Below are 17,060 nucleotides of genomic sequence, written 5' to 3' on the forward strand. Positions count from 1 at the left end.
GAGAGAGAAACACAGAAAGTATTTTAAAAGTATTTTATTTAAAGTATATCCTTCTAGTCTTACTGTTTAGAGTCCAGAGTTTAAGATGTGATTACCAACATATGTCTGTTTAATCAATTACTGATTTTTTTTTTTTTTTTTTTTCTGGCTACAGCACCACCGAAACAACATATAGGATTTCTGTATTCTGTTTGCAACTCTGGTAACTTGGATCTCTAACTTGGATCTCAGTTCAAAAGGAAATGGAAACACAGGTATGTTTAATAAGAGGGAAAAAAGGCAGAAAAAACCGCTTCTAAGAGCAGGAAGAGATAAGCATTATTAAGCAAATTTAGTTTTGGACATACATTATCTATCTAGCTATGTACGTATGTATGTATGTATGTATGTATGTATCTATCTATCTGTCTGTCTATCTATCTGTCTGTCTATCTATCTGTCTGTCTATCTATCTATCATTTATCTTTTGCTTTTAGTCATTCTGAAATAACCGTGAAGGTGTGTGATGAGAACAGATGTAGAAATGCAGGTAACATCCTCAAACACATTACCTCACAATGTCGTCAAATAAACTTAAATTATGTATTCTGTGGGGTTATCAGTTGTATTTCACATTATCCAGACAAAACCAAACTGAACCAAACCAAACCAAACCAAACCAAACCAAATCAAACCAAACTAAACCAAACCAAACCAAATCAAACCAAATCTCTTTTAGTTTAGAGAAATAAGAAACATTGAAAACATCAAGGGTTGTGTTGAGGAAAGAAGAAATGGAGATTGATCTTACATGAGGCAATGCCATTTCACGGCTGAGCTTGGTCAAATTACACCATGTAGATGCCAATGTGAGGCCCTAACTCTCACTAAACTTTAAGCTCCAGGTCTCTGTGCAGCATTTTTATTTACTGACATTCTTGGGGCTGTGGGGTGGAAAGTTATCTCCTACTAACAGTTCCTGCAAAAGGGGTTTCTTTCAAACTGCAATTAATTCTGGGATCTGCTTCTGACTCATACTACGAGTAAAAGTGGGAAATTCCAATATTTTGTAACTTTAATGTCATTCCAGGGACCTGCAACCAAAAATTCCAGGAAAGTTCCCCGCTAGAAACTGCATTTGCAGCTTTTGAGTAAACACTATGAGTGGCAAGCCAGCTGCACTCCCTCCATTTTTTTATTCCCTAAACCCACACATAGAACTGAGCTTCCACAATGGCTGCTTACAGGGATTAAAGAGATAAGAGTCTCTTTCTCCTAACGTGTCCAACTACCCCTCAGTTCCACAGCAGCCAGAGAGGCTGAACCTTAATGCTGAGTTGCTTCTGGCCTGCTGCAGATGAAAACTGAAGGCAAACCCAAGCTGGCTCCAGTTTGCAATGTAACCTGCCTGCATTGGTGAGACACAGCTTTCCAGTTTCCCCTTTGAAGCTAAGAAGTTGATAGATGTGGTCAGGTTTTATGGCTCTGCAGCACATAAACACAGCCTGGCCAGATCTGCTTCGGATCTCGGCGCAATGAAAACCCAAACCCTTTGTGAAAACATCAGGGATAACTATTGCTGCTGCCAATCTGCCTGCTTGGCAAGCCCTGTTGGAGCTCAATTAACTCTACTACTTGATTAAATTTCAATAAATGGTGTATAGTTTCATCATAAAGAAGTTAGAAAAATTCATTTGTTTGGGTGAGAAAATATCAACCCATCTTAAATGAAAGTTAAGTACCTAAATCATGTTTGCGCCTTTCTTCAAAATACTGGATTAAAAAAAAAAAAAAAGAAAGTGATCTCAGAACCTTTCCCTCAGCTTCTTTCAGTTTTCCCTGAAACATCTTTTCAGTAGCATAAGCAGTGAGCAGTTAGTTTGGCAGATGAGCTCATTATTGGCTTGGTTTTTTAAGAATGACTGTATCATGCAGTAGTTATGATGCTACTTTTCCAGACTTTTTCAAACCCAATTTTGCTTCCTATTAAAATGATGGCACTTTAGGACCAACAACATTTTCTTCTTCTGTATTTTGAGTTATAAGTGGGATTTTTACATGACAATAATCTATTATATGCTGTTGTCTTGTTTCCCCAAACAAGAAGTATACGGCAGCATGGAGCTTCTGGAATATTAATTATATGTAGTTTATTTCAAGATTCCAAGATATGGTTGTAAACATCCTGATTAAATCCATCCCACAATTGGAATATATTCCTCTGAGAGACAAAAGGTTAAAGAAATAATTATTTGCTCTACACTGTCTTAAACTAACTTTGGAGGTGTGTTTTATTTAGATTTTAAATTTGTTTCCCTTAAGTGATGTTTATCTCCTTAATGGCTTTGTGTTAGCAAAAATTTCTGACACTGAAGATGAGGGGAATTATGAAGGAAGGGGAGAATAGCTTATTATACATGAGGAATGATCATGAGGTTTAGCAAAATAATAGTGAAATGGAAAATAATATTAATTTAAACTCAGAGAAAAAGATACTGATAAGAATTTCTGCTATAGCAGAAATTTTAAGAATTAGGCCTATTAGGATTTGCAATGTAGAGAAGATTGGAATACATCAGTGGCATTGAGTGGTTTCCAACTAGATGTCGTATTTCAAGTAGTGATAGAGAAGTATTAAAGCATGAGGAAATGTCATTTGGAATACTGTATGCAATGTTCTAGGAAAACACTTCTAAAATAAAGTGTTTATTTTATACCTATCAGGTAAGGGAGGTGTCAGTGGTGCTGGAAGTCTCTTCTGGGTATTAATTTCTCTGCTTCTTTGCAAACTTCACTGTATAATTTCATTATGTAATATTCACTAGAAGCCTGACTAGAAAAAGCTGTGAAAAATACATTTGGTCTTTGATTTGAGCTCAGAGCAGGGAACACTTATAATAAAAAAGGTCCTTATTTTTCTTATGCATCAACTTCCCCATTTGAGAAACAATGAAGTTGGTTACCCAGTTTTATAAACATAATTAATCTAATTAAATACTCATCAGCCTGAATGGTTAATGAAACACTTTGCTCTGTCTCTGTCCAATACCACAGCTTGTGACCCTACCTACTACTACAACTAAAGAAAACAAAACCATGTAGCTTTAATGTAGACACACAGCACCTAAACTTACAGTTGTCTCCTTTTATGAGCCCTTGAATTTCTTCAGATGCTCAGTGCACTGTTTCTGTTCAGAACCAATGTGGACTAGGAAGATTCCTGGGCTTCCAGAACAGTCAGGAGATTAAGTGTTTCTTAAGCAAAACTGGAAAGAGCAGAGGACATAGCAGAGTTTCCTGGAATTCCCATTCTATACACAAAATATGAGTCCTTTCCAGTACAAAACAACAGAAATATCTAAAGCCTTTCCTGTTGAATAAATATTACTGTGCAAAGGATACAAGATTAGAAGAGAGAAAAAATCCCAAACAACAACCAGGAACATGATTCTATTATCTACTTGTTACAGCACTGAAAAGAGAAAACAGAGTTGGAAATCCTAGTTTGGTGTTTGTAGTTTCCACTAAACTCTAAAAAGAAATATGCAAGTAAGAGTTCAGCATTCTCTCTCTCACACTAAACAATATTAGCTGGACTTAGGCAGCCAGTGTTTTCTTCCTGTCATCCGGTGAAACTGGGATCTGCTACTGAACACAAACATCACTTTACCAGGTCACTTAGAGAACATCTCTTTCTTTCCTCAAAGCCTCTCAGAGGCATAGGTGTGATTAGGCCACCATCAGTTTGAAAAGGTAAATAAACCTAGGTTTTCTGTTTCCTAAGTACTCAAACCACTAAGCCAGCAGTGGAGGGGGTTCCCTATGGGGCAGGCAGGGCAGGCACATCCTTTATGGGTGATTCACATGGTAGAAACATCAAGATCAAGAATATCTCTTGATGTATCAGGGAAGGATGTAATATATGGGGACATAGAACCTAAAAGTTGAATAATGCAGTGCCTCTTTCCCTCAGTCCTCAGCTAGGAGGTATGATAGGATAATCTCATGAATGAATGGTCAATTCATGAATCATATATAGGTCTTTATTTTGAAAATTTCCAGACATCCTTTTGGAAATTTTCCAGTCATTGGAGAGTCTTTTTATCCTCAAATACCACAAAAGATTAAGGTGATTGAGAAATCCTCTCTGCAAAGGGAGAATTTATTTTTGGAAAAGCCTTCAGATGTCAGGTTTAATAAGTACATGATGTCTGATCTCCATGGTCACATTGTGATGTAACTTAAAATGACCTGGTAATCAAAGAAAGGACTATTTTTAGAAGATTCATAACAGAATTGAGAATTGCAGCATCTTATTTAAACATTCTGTCCTCTGGTGGTCCTCACAGCTCAGTGTCATGGTTTAATCCCAGCCAGCCACCAAGTCCCACACAGCCCCTTGCAAACTCTCCCACCACTGGGACTGGGGAGAGAACTGTAAGGGCAAAAGGGAGAGAGCTCATAGGTTAAGATATAGAGACAGTTTAATAAGGAAAGCAAAAGTCATGGCCACAAGCAGAGCAAAACTAGGAACAATTCACTGCTTCCTACAGCCACATGCTCAGTTGTCTCCAGGAGAGCAGGGCTCCATCACGTGATGGTGAGTAGGGAAGATGAATGTCATCACTCCAAATCTTTCCTCCTTCATCTTCCCCAGCCTTATATACCAAGCATGATGCCATTTGGTCTGGAATATCCCTTTGGTCAGCTTAGGTCACGTGTCCTGGCTGAGAATTTCAACAGCATCATGAAGCATTGCTTTCCTGAGCTGAATCATGAAGCTGAGAACTTATTCTAAGATACTGTTCTTGCCTTCAGCCCCTAGGGCTCCAAACAGCTCTTCCACTCCTTGTTGATTTTACATTCCAGTCTTTTAATCAAGATGCTGTGTTGTACCACATCATATGCTTACATTTCTATGAGGCATTTTACATCAACACTAACAACACTATTACTTTTAGCAACAAAGGTGTATTTCTTACTAAAAAATAAAAAGGCATCAAATTCTTTCTGCCATAAATGGTGTTGAATGATTTCAATGGATAAAAATATAATCAACCTTAGTTCTCTATTAATTTATCATAGTCAAGCTAATGCATCTCTTCTCAGTTGGATCATTCTTTTCACTCATCCCCTTTTTAAGGAACTTGAGATTTACAGATAACTCCAGACTTTAATTTGTCATAGGCCATTATGTGGCAATGATTATGTTATATCCCATTTCCATCAAGGTGGAACTATAACCACTTGCTTTTTCTAGTTTTATAAATCTCCTCTCTTAGTCCAGGCTTAAGCAAAAGTAACACAAGTATGGAAATTCCCTCGAGACAAGTTTCTTGGGTTGGGCACCAGTCAGTAAGATTTAGATGGTTATTTTTAGTAGCTGCTGCTTACCAGTCTCCTCAGTTACTCTGGGAATAGAAAGTGTGTAGTGTGTTCACTGGAGATGCTGTACTAACACAGACTTTTCCATACCTGCAGAAGCATTCATTTTTCATCTGGTGTGAATATCAGGAGAATTTACTAGGCTGGAATATAAGTATTCTAAAGCATAACTTAGGTGATGGTAAAGTAAACTTACAATTGAACGGGCAAAATGTATGATTCTAAAATCTCGTTAACAGAGAGTCATGTAGGAAAGCCTAAACTAGAGCCAAGGAAGTCAGCTACACAAATTACCAGCTACATCCTATGAGCACAATGGTCTCAGTGCAGGAAGCAAGCAAAGTGCTGAGTTGGCCCAAGTCTATTTTCCCCAGAATTTTAGGTAATATCTTAGCATAATGCTTCAAAATCCTGTGTTGATTAAGTCTGTTTCAGATCACAGAATCACACAATCACTAGGTTGGAAAAGACCTCCAAGATCATTGAGTCCAAAGGGACTGAGCAGAACACTACCTGTGCTCCTGCCCTATGAAACACTTGACCCAGTGCCCTGAAATCCCTTCTAATTGTCCTGACACTCCTCTTTTCAGTCTCATCACTGCCAGCCTGGAGCAGTGGATAATAATCAGAAGGCTGAATCAGCCCAGGCAGTCTCTCGGTAATATCCCGTACCCAGGTCCCAGGGAGGCACAGACCTCTCTGTGGGATGGGTCCTGTCAACATACGGGGCCCTCTGTTCCCCTCAGGAGGGAGTCACCCACTACAGCTACCCTTCTTTGCCTTTTTAATGTCAGAGGTGGTGATCCACCCTACAGATGAAGCGTAATTGGGAGGCCCACTGGGCAGATCATTTTCTTTTATGTCATCTGGCTCACCCTCTAAATCCAAGGCCTCATACCTGTTCTGAAGTGGCACCTGGGTAGGTGATGGGGGTCAGGAGGAATTTTTATTCCCTCCCTGAGTAAGGATGCATTTCCACTCCCCTTCATCCACCAGGTGTCCTCCTATTGCCTGACAGTGGGAGGCACAGGAGTCCTCTGGCTCCTGGTGGGCCTCCCTCAAGGATGGAAGGGTGGAACTCCATCAATCTATTTCCCTTTTGCTTTCCCTAATACTCCTTGGTCTTTCAACCTCCTCCCTAAGCTCAGCCACCAGCAAAAGGTGGTTCACACTGCAGGCAGGCTTCTTCTGCAATGTCCCTGGTGCCACTGATAAGCTCAAACACATTGCACAGCACTGGGTCTGGACAGACAGATCCTTTTTGGAGGGTTCTACCTGGCTACATACACTTTTCCCAATTGCAGTTTAGTAGCTGTAACAGATAAGCTGTTACCTGCCCACACAGTGCTGCCACGTACCAGGGGTGCCTGCAGACTGCCCCACAATGGTGCTGTCAAACTGAGGATCCAGACAAACCTGTCATGGGGAGGAACAAGATTAGGCTGGATTTAAGTTGATCTGGGCAAGATGAAAAAACTCTAGCTATTTTAGAGGGCTGATACCTCCTGAAGGCAGAATGCAGCACTGCAAAAATACGCAAGCTGACATTCGAAAAGTAGCACGATCATGCCAGCACAACTTTGCATGCAAATGAGTTAGACCTTGCTTAATCCCCAGAGTGATTTCTCTGTAGTGAAATTTTCCATTCTGCTTTCATTTTTTTTGTAGCTGTTTCAGCAGTTCCAAGTGAATAAATGTCAGATGTCACTTGGTGATTCTTATACTTTACTCCCTTTGCTTTCTGTCCCTGATACACCAGAGATGAGTGATGAGTGACTACAGAAAAGGGAATGTGTTGCTGGAAGGCTTTGGGTCTTTTTTTTCTTTTTTCCTTCTGGATGTTGTAATCTGCTATACATTAAAATGAACAAGTTCACATCTGCAAAGTGACGCATAAATGTTTATTTTATACACTGAATACTTGACAGATTCTTAAACTCTTTAATTTCAAAAATATTATATATTTTATTATAGTTTATTTTCCTTTTATAGTGTCATTACAAGTTAGAACCTGATTTAATAACCTTGAAAACCAAAATGGTATTATTTAGCAGCTGTAAACATTGTTCTATGGGCAGATTTACCTAAAATAACTCATTATATTGCCCTAAGCTACTAATGCACTTGGTCCTGCATGAAAAAAAATTCACTCAGTATAAGATAAAGAACTACAAATCAAAGCTAACAACCTTGGAAAAAGAAATGGAACAGGAATGCAAAAAGCATTTAGAGTTTTCCACTGTCTCAACATGTAGCAGCTATTCTTAGTGCCGTAATATTCATATAAGAATTAACTGATACGACAAATCTGACTTCCATCTGATAACTGCATTAGCAGTTTTGAATTAGTCTGTGCAATGAATAACATTCTTCTCATCTATTCAATTAGCATTAATTTCTCTAAGTTACCTAAAGCTATATATTAGTTTTAACAAAAACTGCAGATGTTAAAGGTACATTTACAATAGTGTGGTATTTCTGAGTACAAGGTCTTTGCCCACAGTTTGAAGGGTGAAGGGGCATGGTGACTGAGTGATCTTTCAGTGGCTAGAGTAGTCCCAGTTTGATTGAAAGATCCTCACAAACAGCTTTCCTGGAAATTATTGGAAGAGTAAATATGGTCCATGACAATAAATTTGATAGAAGAGATTTATAATGCCTTTAAAATAATAACTAGCCTCCACTACAAAACCAGCACTGATTTATCTTCCCATAAGCAGAATTCTGCTGCATTACAACAGAAGAAAAAAGGACAGTCTATTTGCCATCATCTGCTGTCTCTGCCAAAGCAAAATTCCTTCTGCCTTCGTAAGATATAAAACAGGCACAAGAAAGCTATTACTATAATCACTTGTTAAAACTTACTGCACACAGAAATTTTCTGCTTGAAATATACAACCATAACAACTAATTTTATGTGACAAAATATTTTTGTAGGTCGCAGTAAGTACACAAGCAATTAATAATAAAATGAGTGGAAAAAAATAGAAATGCCAGAGGCCTGAAAACTGAGGAGGGGAATACCAACTGGACAATCAAAAAGGTAATAATTCAGCTTCTGTAGCTTTACCTGCTCTCAGTGATCATTTTGCTTTAGTATGACTTAGCTGGTCATGACCAGGTATGGCACTGAAAATAAGAGCTTTCATTATTTCCTGCATGAAAAAAAGATCAAAATCCATTCATCAGGCTGTAAACAGGACAGCTGAATTGAATGCAGGGAGCCCACTACTGAAGTATCTTTCTCATTAATTTCCAATTACATGAGGGACTGAGCACTCTTTCTTAGCTTTGTTTTTGATTTTTTAATGAATGGAATTAACATTTCTCAGTTCAGTGGTTCACAGGATTGAGCAGAAATGTGTTGAGCTACAAAGGATCAAGTCATATTTGCTTTATTCAGGCATGAACAGGCTTACTCTTTCTATGTGTGTGATAGGACTCCTCGTCCAGAAGAGTTTTTAGGCTTTTGTCCAACAGTGTAGGGGCAAGGACTAAGAATCTGGTCCTACAAATCCATTTAGAGCAGAAGCCCTTGTGTAAATTAAGAACCATCATCTCAAAACTGGTTTACTCTTTCAGAATATGTCCTTGTAATAATATTCATAATTTGCATTGATTAAGAGCTGCTTCAGGTCCACCCCTACACACACTATTCATACTGGGCATTGTTGATTTGCTTTCTGAAGGAAAGAATGATCCTGTGAGGTACTGAGTTCCACCCAAAAAGATGCTGACAATCTCAGCATCTTCAGCTCCTCTATCTCCTATAGTCCATGTTAAATTCTGGGCTATTGACAGTAACTGGCAGGCTGGGGGAGCACTAGGGAATGACAATATCACTGTTTACATCTACAAATCCACTCTAAATACCTAAATAGACTAAGGAGTCTAAGGAGAAAAGAGTATTTTTTATAAATTTGAACATTAATGGAGTGGTATTCTTTTCAAAATATATTGTGACACGGCACAACATACAACAGTATTAGAAACATAATATGAAATACATAGTTCAAAGACCTACTGTCAACCTAAACATATTTTATAGGATGATCTGTGATCCACATGGCTGTGAAGCTGAAGTTCTCATTTTTTATGGTGCTGTGGGAATGAGAGACTAGTGTGTGATCAATAAAGAAAAATGTTGGCAATACTCTGGAATATTGTGCATTCTTAACTGGATGACATGAACTCCAGTGGTTCATCATGGGATAGCTTTGAAATATTACTGGAAAAAGCTTTAAAATTATTTTCCTTTGTAGTGTACTTCCAGTCAGTGAATTGGCAAGGAAATAACACTGAGAATATATTGGTATGAATAATGCATCATTTATATCATACTTCATCATACATCATCTTCATATTCTTGTCCAGCTGGCAGTCCAGTTGCTGCAGCATTACCTGGATTTCCAGATAGAAAAACCAATGTATGATTTGAAATAATAATACTGAAGTAGGCTTTACTCTACATTCTTTTGTAGTATAGCTAAGTAATAATTTAACTGCTCTTCAGAATCTCAGGTTATTCTAATATATTTATAATATGCAGAAATTCTATCTATATTTATGTAGGAAGAGTTAGAAAAAAAATTGGCAGAATTAAGCTGCTCAGCCCTTACCAATAACATTTTATCTTATGGGAAAAAAAAAAAAAAGTAGTATCTATGTCTGCTTTTAAAACATATTACTGAATGAGGGGGTTAAATGATATAATTTTTAAAATTCTGAAAATACAAAGACTGTTGCTTTTTAATAAAGTGACCTGATATTTTAGAAGTTGTTTACTATTTCTGATTTTGGAAAAATACATGGGATGAAAGCCTTCATATTCCATTTTGAAATTTATTTCTGCCAAAATAACTTAGATAGTTCTGTGAATGAATCAACTGATGAGAAACTCACAGTTTATGATTTTTTACATTTCCCATGTTAAAGCTTTTTAAAAATTTCTGATGAGTTAAAGTTTTAGGAAGTGATAGCAACTACTTTGAATATGAGCCTGATGCCTTTTTTTTAAAACATAAATTAATCAATTTTAAGAAACGTGGAAAATTTGAATCTGATCTGTACATTCTTAAATATTACAGATCAGTTCCTTGGAAGCTTTTCATCTCTTCTCTGGAAAAGTTCCAGATGGCCTAAATAAAACTCTGGTGTGCTTCTGTAGATGATTCCAAGCCTAAATTCAGGTGAATGGCTAGAACACATTCTCTCCATTTGACTCTGTGCTGTGTGGAACAGGGAAGCTGTTCAGAGGCAGAGATACTCCATCCATAAGGAGATGTATGTACGGTAAGTTAAAATAAGAGGGATTTTGGAAAGGTGTCACAAGACAGACAGAATAGTGGGTATATTTACACAGGAGTTTAGTTTTGAGAAGAAAGACACCTTCTGAAAGAAATCTTACCATTGAGTATCACCTCGTAGCCATCTTGCAGAATTATAACTTTCCTATGGAGGCGTACTGGGAGACCTCCAACATATCAGTGGTGTGGGTGCTGGGTCTGCAGCACCAATTGATTCACTCCACTAGCCTATCTTGAAGGATCAACGCAACGAAGGCCTGAATAACAGTGTGAAGAAGTCATTGTGTGAGATGAAAATGGGGATAAACAGGTTTGCTGTGGTAAGCATATCTGGCCTGGAGATGGACAAGAAATAAAACAGGGAAAACTACAAAGAAACAAATCTGAGTGCTAGGGAGTATCAGTGGACCAGTTATGAAGGAAAGGAGGTGGATTGGGAAAGATAGAACTTAAATCAAGTGCGGAGAGATAAGATTAGGAAGACAAGACTTTAATTAAATAATGAGTGCAGTAAAAGTAGTAACTAATTAATTGAGAAGGAAGAAAAGGAGGAGGTGAAAAAGAGGAGGATTAGGGAAGAGACAGGGAAACGACAAATGAGAGGAAACGTGAAGTGGCAAGGGTTAGGGAAGACAGACACTCCAAATGTGGTAGAAGTTTTGCTTCAGACTCTCATCATTCCTGGGTGGTTGTTTCTGCTCTTCAGTTCACCTTTACTCCCCTACTCCTGTTAGATTCCTGATTTTCTCCAACCTGTGGCCTTGTTTGCCATATCTTCTTAGATGTATCTCATTAACCAATTAAACTGTAATTCAGTTCAGCCTTTAAACAATGCTGTTTGGAAGCTGATGTTGTCAATACAGTTCCTGTTCTCTTCAGCTGAATTAGTACTTAAATGAAGGCTCACAGCTATGTAATTGTCTCATCATTACTCCTGCTCTGTGTGGACTGAAGTGCCAGAAGACTAAAGCTGAAGTGCAACAGCTACACAAAAAAAATCTGGTTCAATTAAACATGTTCAACAACCAAAATTCTTAAAATCAATACTATTCTAAATATTATAAACATAAAATCCCTGCAACATAAAGTAAATCAAGACATGTTATTTTTCTGCTTCAAACTCAATAGATATAAATATTTCATTCGAATGAATATGACCGATCTTAGTATAACTATTTGATAGACAATCTGCATTTAGGCTGCTAAGTTCTTCACATATTGGTAGCAAAATTAGGCTGCTGTGCCACGAATACTTTCATCTGAGTTTCATTTCTCTGAAGAGCAGTTTCAAAGCCATGGAATATTTATCTATAAATAGCTTAGAATTATTTCAGTGTAAAAAAAAATCTTGTAATGCTATAAGTGGATTTTATCAGTGTTTGAAATAATCTGTTTATATCTATATGCATTTTGAATAATACAGTTTACCCTTAATTTTACTGAATCTGGATATAGTGATGTGACTATAACTACATGACACATACTATTTTTTCAAATACCAGTGACTAGTACTGCTTAGAAATACTATCCAGAATTTGTATTCTGATTGCATATCCATATCTTGCAAAGCTCAGTTACAGCCAGACAGGCAGGAAGACCAATAGTTATCCACAATTCAATAGTTCTTTAGAGCTGACACATCTCTAAAGTGTTGTATTCTTCAGTATTGCTCATGTCAGGATTTCATGCATGTTGATAGAACCAAAGATGTTAGTGATCAATAAGTGATGTCATCTGATTGAAAAGGAGCCAGAAAGCTTACTTCTGGTTACATAAATAACCAAAGTCATCACACACATAGTCATAAATAGATAAACATCCATGAGTACCTGAGCAAGCCTGGGCACTTACTCAAGTCCTTACAAACTTGCATAAATGCACAGCATTTGAACACTGATGTGCATCTGAATGGGGGTGTAAAATGACAGGAGTTTCTACTCTGAAAGCATACAGATGAATAAAATGAACAAAGTGAATGCTTTGAGAGAGACCCCTTCACACCCAGAACACTCCTACATATCCCCATGAGGAAACACTGACCTTCAGACTGGCAGCTGCCACCCTTTCAGGCTGGATGTAGTCCATGCTGAGGTTCGGCAAACACGTTACGAGGCATAAGCGACCTCCACATCCCACATTTTAAATGCTGACTTTGGAAGCCCATCAAGACCCAAATGAGCTGGCAGGTGCCAGAAGGGGGTAGGGTTCTTTCACACAGTTTGGGAGACCTCTAGTGGGCCTCCTTCCTTGTCTCCTGGTGTAGCTCCCACAGCCTACATAAAGCAAAGTTGCATTGGATTATATATGTGTATGCAATTGACTGAGTAAATGGAATTCTTATATGTGACTGCTCTAAAACAATGCTTATAAGTGGAAACCACACAAAAGTAGAATAAGGACTTTGATCTCAAATGTTTGAGACATTTTGAAAAATGGCTAAGCTATGCACCATCGAGCAGAACAACACTGATATGCTTAGAAATCTCTTTTCAAAGGCTTATTCGTGGGTGTATTTTTAAGACCTGTTGCATCTTAGGACTTGCAAAACAGAAATGGCACCTTTTATTTAGAGGTGTGATTCAAGTAACCAAACTACGTTTGGAGCTCCTTCTCCTCTCTTCGTGTCTGAGCAGTCCACATCACACAAGCATCAGTAACTTTGAAGCCTCTTTGGACTTCACATTTTTCTTTATTATATTTTCAAATGCAGCATGGAAATGGAAGAACAAATCAGCTCATTTACAATTTCAGTAGAAACAGACAATAAGACTAAACCACTAAAATTTATCATTACCTTATTTACAGGAGTACTTTCTAATACAGGAATGATGTTCTATTCAATTCCATACACAGCTTTCGCTCTACACATGAGGAAGATTAGAAGAGTCATGTTTATTTGTACAAATGCCTCTTTTCCAATTGCTTGGTGATCATGAGAGCAGAACATTTTATTACTGCTTTTCTGGAAGGTAATCAATGTGACACAATTTCTGTTTTCATATTTATCATTCATCCATAAAAATATTTTAACAAAACATAATATTTAATAACTACTTTAGTAATTAAAAAAATTCCATAACATGAATATAAGCATTTAAGTCTCAGCCCTTTTATACCAGCAAATAATTTACGTGTAACTACACTGAAATCAGGAGCACTTTGCACAAAAGTGGACACTTGCCTGTGTGTCTGGATGAGCAGATATCTACTGAATAATATATGTAAATTAATATCTAAATTTGTGGATGCTGAATGCAAGAGATCAGACAGATAGCACAGTGTCTGTGTGAAACTGAGTCACATAACTTTCTCACACTGGCCTGAAAAAGTGTGGCTTGAGAAATTGTGAGGAGGAACTCAAACAGTCCTTGGAGAAAGAAAACAACCTTTGCTGGTGTTGTCTCCCTGTTTAATTGCAAGAAACGGGCAAGGGGTGTTATTCCTAACTGTCCAATGATGGTGATGTGTTGGTTTGATGCCCAATGAAAGCTTTACCTCTTCAGACCCCTTTTTGGAACTGCCTATAAAAAAAGAATCCTGAAGCAAAAAACTAGCTCTCTTTTGCAACTAACCTGTGTCATCACTATTGCCATTCCTAATACAGCGCAGCACTAACTTATAGTCTAAGTTTTGCAAAATACTCTTTTTCCTTTAGTATGAACAGACAAGGATTATACAGATTTGGAATATATGGGAATATAGAAGTACATATGTATTCATTCATTTTTTTTTCTCTATCCTTATTAAGAAGTGAAACAAGCTTTGGAGAGAAAAGTTAATCAATCCATCTTTTCCAACAGTGGGTTGTAGTCTTGCAAAGGTACATAAATGTCTAGCTCTAACTCTTGTGAGACATAGGTTTATATCTCAGCCTTTTGCTATTTTGCCTCCAAACACTATATTTCTCATCCTATTCCTTCTCATGAGAGAAATACTTATGTCATTGCAAAGCTTTTGGAGTGGAAAAGAGTATTTCTGAAACAGCATATTAGGAAAAGGAAATAGTACACTTCCTCACAGAACTTGAGTATTTAGAGCTCCCTGAAATCAGTCCATATCTCTTGGCATCAGCTCAAGCCATAAAGGGTAGTCTTTAAGTGCATCTATGCACCTTGCCAGTTCCAGCCCACTTCCAAATGTAATGGGGAACCTGTCTTTGTGCAAAGTGGTGAAGGGACAAGGTGTGGAGCACGTGTGACTGTCCACCTCTGTTTGCACTATGACCATATTATTTTGACTTTGGTGTGAGGAAATCTATTTTCTGATGTAAGTGAACGTTTTGAAGACAGCGTGATGAATGAATGTGGTTTTTAATGGTAACCCTTTCAGTTAATAATAGAGAGAATGCCTTTTCATTTCAAGGATATTTATAGTTCAGGAAGGCTATACAACATCATACTAAGTCTCTGATATCCTAACAGGCCAAATTTCTGTTCCCTCCTATGGTGCTAAGTCTCAACACAATAAATTCCCGTGGGATAATCCAGATAGTTCAAATTTTATTCAAGTAAAAGAAATACTCCTTCAAAGATAGTTCTAAATGAGGATGATAAAAAACAGTCATAAAACAATCTGAAAATATGTCAAATCAGTGAGGCTATTCTACAGAGCAAAGCTGGCATCTCAGACAATTTGAATATTGCAATATTCAAAAACATCTGTTGCAATATTTAAGTTGAAAAATACTTGAGGCACACTTTATAGACTACAGTACAAAACTTTTGGGGAAAAAAAGTCTTTGAAAGACTACAGAGTGCCGACTAAATAATTGTGAGTTATGATGAGGTAACTGATAAAAAAGAAAAAAACCTGAAGTGCAAATCTAATAATGGAGAAAGCCTAGGAACATAAAGCTCTATTTAAAGCTCTAGCTAAAAATATTTATAATGTATAAAAAAATTTATATTCAAAGAAATTTGTACTGGGCATTGAGTCACCAGAACTTATAGCTGTATTGGCACTGTGATCACCAGTGAAATTAAGTATGGGCAATGCAGTATGCACTGGCAGGAATTATCTGAACTACATATCCATTAGTTTGTCATAATTACCTAGACATTTACTTTTTTAATGCCAATACTTCTGTGGGTTATTACATGAGTGGATAATATAAAAAGCTGAAGGCATGAACATGGATAATATATACAATGAAACATTCTATTTTCATTCACTATGTAATGCTAGATTAGGCCTTCCCTTGGAATGTCATGTTTTGTTTGTCCCACCCCAAATAAAACACAACAAAAACAGATGGCACTTGAGAAGCCCTAGAAGTATAGAGGTGTTCATGTGAAAACCACAGTAAAAATGCCAAGCTGGGAAAGGATGTGATACAGCAGTGACACAGAAGATGAAGAGGTTAAAGAAAGCAAACATAAACTATCTATTTTCATAACTCAAGCACATATATATACCTGATGAAACTGGAGAGCAATAACATTAAAAATAAACATAGATAGTGATAAATGCTTAGCATGAATTTCAGAGAAGATTGGACATATTTAAGGATACAGATTACCACATGTGATACTTTGGGTGGAATTTGCAACAAAAGTATTTTTCTAGAGAAGTAAAGCTTTAATGATCAAAAATATACCCTGACCTTTAATTACAAGAGGTTTAGAATGGAAGCTTCCTCCCTAGCCACTGTTATTCCATATTCATCCACTATGTGGATTCTTGCATTTTCCTTTGAAAAGCCTGAGCCAGGACCACAGAACTGTAGAATCATTTAGGTTGGAAAAAACCAAGATGACCAGGTACAACCGCACACCCAGCACTGCCAAGTCCACCACTAAACTGTGTTCCTATGTGACATATCTACATATCTTTTAAACACCTCTAGGAATCATGATCACCATTTCCCCAGGCAGCTTGTTCCAATGTGTCACAACCCTTTCTGTGAAGAGATTTTCCTTAATATCCAAACTAAACCTCCCCTGACCTAACTTGAGGCTGTTTCATCTTGTTCTGTTGCTTATTAGTTGGGAGAAGAGAGCAACCCCTACCTTGTTACGGCCTCCTTTTCAGGCAGCTGAAGAGAGCAATAGAGTCTCTCCCCTGGGGCTCCTTTTCTCCAGGCTAAACAGCCCTAGATCTCGTAGCCACTCCTCATAAGGCTTGTGTTCCAGAGCCTTCACCAGCTCCATTGCCCTTCTCCGGGCATGCACCAGCACCTCCAGATGAAACCCTGGTCTGATGCAGCCTAGATTTTTCAATGGATGGTTTATTTTTCATGTACTCAGCGTAAGACATTAGGTCCACGATTTTCAGAGTGACCTTGCCATCAGTACTCCAAAATACAAAGAATCCCACAAAATCTGCAGGCAATGAAGGTTAAGCTACAGTGTAATACTTCATTTATTTGATTTAAAAAAACCCCAAAACACT

At 37.6% G+C, this 17,060-nt stretch overlaps 2 long non-coding RNA genes across 2 annotated transcripts in view; one reads left to right on the plus strand and one right to left on the minus strand.

The window, feature by feature from the left end:
- LOC111927860 (uncharacterized) overlaps positions 1–1,395 on the plus strand; it is a 25,269-nt gene extending 23,874 nt beyond the window's left edge. Inside the window, exons 8-9 of the long non-coding RNA XR_015287467.1 lie at positions 155–254; positions 1,279–1,395. This is a non-coding gene — a long non-coding RNA (uncharacterized LOC111927860). The remainder of the gene's footprint in view (positions 1–154; positions 255–1,278) is intronic.
- LOC111927859 (uncharacterized) overlaps positions 1–12,943 on the minus strand; it is a 27,388-nt gene extending 14,445 nt beyond the window's left edge. The window contains exon 1 of the long non-coding RNA XR_002863790.2: positions 12,711–12,943. This is a non-coding gene — a long non-coding RNA (uncharacterized LOC111927859). The remainder of the gene's footprint in view (positions 1–12,710) is intronic.
- Between the last annotated feature and the right edge of the window lie 4,117 nt (positions 12,944–17,060).

Source organism: Cyanistes caeruleus, chromosome 5 (genome assembly GCF_971803275.1).
Source record: "Cyanistes caeruleus chromosome 5, bCyaCae1.hap1.1, whole genome shotgun sequence".
In the NCBI taxonomy this organism is placed as follows: Eukaryota; Metazoa; Chordata; class Aves; order Passeriformes; family Paridae; genus Cyanistes; species Cyanistes caeruleus.